The 3,303-nt window shown below is 35.3% G+C and overlaps 1 long non-coding RNA gene across 1 annotated transcript in view; it reads left to right on the top strand.

The window, feature by feature from the left end:
- The window catches only part of LOC112474095, an 11,516-nt gene extending 8,984 nt beyond the window's left edge, over positions 1–2,532 (top strand). The window contains exon 3 of the long non-coding RNA XR_003044271.1: positions 2,090–2,532. This is a non-coding gene — a long non-coding RNA (uncharacterized LOC112474095). The remainder of the gene's footprint in view (positions 1–2,089) is intronic.
- The last annotated feature ends 771 nt before the right edge of the window (positions 2,533–3,303 follow it).

Genomic DNA, 3,303 nt, shown 5'->3' with positions numbered 1-3,303 from the left:
TAACTCCTTTCTCCCCCTCTTTCTCTGATAGGTTATGTTCTGTGAATCACCCTTCTTCTCTGGGACTTTGGTAGGCTTGCTAAGGTTAACCACACCATAGCACCTGCGGAGCAAAGGAGCAGAGAATACTGGAGGGTTGGTATTGCATAGCAAGTGCCTTCTGATACTTTTAAGACCTTTATGGTCCAAGAGCTATATAAAACAGTGAACTTTTTCTGCGTCCACAAGAACAAAAGGGCCCAGAATACAGATGAAAAAGACTCAGAAAACTTGCAGAAAGTTTATCAGTCTCTCAGTGGGGTGAGATGACCATCAAGTAAAATTGGGGAAGATCAGAAGGGGATGCTGCCCCATCTCAGTGGCTTATTAACAGAGTGGGGAAACAGAGTGGGGAAACACGATCTCCAAGCATGCTAACTTCCAAAAATGAGACCATTTAAAATCTAAAGTGGACAGCCCTTCTACCTGGATGTCGTAATGTCATTATTAAGTCTCCCTCAACAATGAGGGCAGAGGAAGAGGACAAAGGGAAAGCGATCTTAAATAGTACTGAGTTTTTATTTTGGTACATCTCAGTTTGTTTCTTGTTAAACATGCTAAAAGAAAATGACTTCCCTCTCCCCAATTGCTTTTCTAAGCATCTAGCTTTAGATTCATTACTGGATAATTTTAGAGATGTGCTCATTTCTATAGAGAAATAAACATGAAAGTAGATAGCAAACCTGTGAGAAGCTAATGTACTTTGTCTAGGTAAGCAATTTAAAAACTAATATATAGGAATAGAATTAAGAGGAAAGATGAAAAAACACAGTAGGCAGCTAAAAATAAATGTTTTTCTGTATCATTTTAAGAAGATGTGATGATTAAGTACTTGTATTCTTCATTTTGTCTTATCAGCAAATACACAGCTACAATAAAAAAACTCCATTTACCCTATCAATGTGATTTGAGAGAACAGAATTCTATGTCTACCCTAAACAGTATGATTTAAAGGGAATACACACCTAAGCTCAGCCTTAATAGTCCCTTGCTATTCACATGGTGAAATTCAGTATGGATTATAAGTTCATGTAGTGTTCCTGGTTAAAATACAGCAGATCTACTCAGATTACGTAATCATACTATAATTTCTCTGAGACATAGGTTTTCATTTCTTCAAGATTGGAGTTTAAAATGCCAGCTAGTTTTAGATCACTTGAACTTTGTCGGTTCTCAGTTCCTAAAACGACCTGGGCCTTTAAATACTGTGATATTTTGGGTTTCAAAACCATTTATGTTGGGAAAAAATACTTCCTTTTCAGAGAAAAATACCCCAAAGTGTAATTTTCTCATTAACATCAATTTGACTCATTGATTCATCCTCCTATGCCAGTAGTTTGGGAAGAAAATTAAACTAAACAACTAAAACAGAAATGGCTTTTTCTCCTTAGGAATTAGCAATGTAAAGAGAATGCTTATACTGTGTATAGTGCTTATATATCTAGAAAGCTAATATAAATGTTTAATAGCACAACAAATCAAATTATTGCATAATGGGAAATTTTATATACATACTTACATAGATATCAGTCTGCATGTAAATAAATATGTCTTGGCCTTTTGGCATAAAATGTGGAAATTAAAAGAAAGGTGGAAGTTACTATATTTTTCTAACATTACTTGGTCTGCTCACACTGGTAGGTTCATGTATTCTTGAACATCATGATAATTAGAGCTGCAAAGTGAAATGGATTATCAAATAAGCCTTATTGGTAATTTATTGGCTGCCTAGCATTCGTTTTTCCTAATTTGGTAACAGTACCCACCTTTTTCCCACCCTCTGTCTTTGAGCTTTATGTGGCCTAAACTATTGAGTCGAAGGAGAGGCATGTGATTCAGTTCAGCCCAATCATCATCTTTCATTTCTCTGATTAAATTGATTGGCTTAGGAATGAGCATATGACTTGGTTTAGACCAGTGAGAGTAGCCTAGGAACTCTGATTAAACTGTTGAAAGGAGCTTGTATTTTTTACTTTATTATTTTTATTTTTTTATTCTTTTACTGTTTTTTTTTTTTTTCCACCATACTTCAACTTGAAACTGCTATCAGATATCTTGCCAGTTTGAATAAAGTCTACATGGAAGAGAGTAGAGCTGAGAGATGGGAAGATACTGAGTCTTAATGACATTCTTCGAGATGCTGGGTGTAATTGGGCCTGCAGATAGAGTTTCATATAGGTAAGTCAGTAAATTCCCTTGTTTCATATAGGTAAGTCAGTAAATTCCCTTGTTTGCTTAGACAAGCTTGAGTTAGGTTTTCTGTAACTTGCAACAAAGGAGTACTATATTGGACATTTTCCATTTGCTCTCCAGATTCACTCTCTATGTCCCAGGGAACTGACCTATCTGGACTGTATCATAAGAGTTCTTTTGCCCTCTGGCTTCTGGTTGTGTTCAGCCAATGGAAATCTTCCTAAAGAATGAAGTCAGGGCATTTATTTCATGGGAGTTCTCCCTGTTAGATAATAATAGGTTGGATGATCCCAGCTTTATCCAGAGGTTATAGATCCTGTCAAGTTCCCTTCTGTCTCCAGGTTTGAGTAGCCATTCTCTTAATGGCTTTAAACCATCTGATGGTTTACCTCCCCACAATTGCCAGCCCTGGGGTAAAGCATTATTCTTAACTAATTTCCTGTAACCCTTTCTATACTTTTGTAGTTTCTCTATTAAATTCTCAATTATCTAGTTTGAGTGAGCCATCTCTTCTTGCCAAGACCTGAGTGATACATACTCCATTCATTTTGATTTTCATAATAAATGGAAAATGCAGTCGTTTTAAAAGATGTAATTAGATTTTCTGTTTGAATTACTAATTGCTTAATACTGAATGCTCAATTGAGTATCAAGACAAGACTTCAGATGTTTTGCAATGCATGGAATTTTAGTAAGTCTTTGGTGGAGGTAACTGAGGATTGTTATCATCTATATGTCTTAGGACTTCTATTAAGATTCCTTTCCAGTTTATCACTCATAGAAACTACCTTTTAATTGAACCATGGTAGAATACTATGTAAGTATCACAATGTTCTCACAAATTTACGTTTTAACTTCTCCAGGTCCTACAAAGAGGGCTACTTGAATTTCTGTGAGTAAATGAATAAAAAGATAAACTAGAAATGTGTTCAAATTAAATGACAGCAATCTACATTCAAGTAAAACATTCATTTACTTAGTGAATTTACATCCCATGATTACTTGCTCAAAATTTTCTCTGTACCATCTATGTAAAAAGAGTTTCCTAAGGAAATTGACAATATTCACAAA

The sequence above is a fragment of the Pteropus alecto genome, unplaced genomic scaffold, assembly GCF_000325575.1.
Source record: "Pteropus alecto unplaced genomic scaffold, ASM32557v1 scaffold88, whole genome shotgun sequence".
NCBI classification, from domain to species: Eukaryota; Metazoa; Chordata; class Mammalia; order Chiroptera; family Pteropodidae; genus Pteropus; species Pteropus alecto.
The sequence above is the reverse complement of the archived record's forward strand: the minus strand, read 5'-3'. Positions and strand labels throughout refer to the sequence as shown.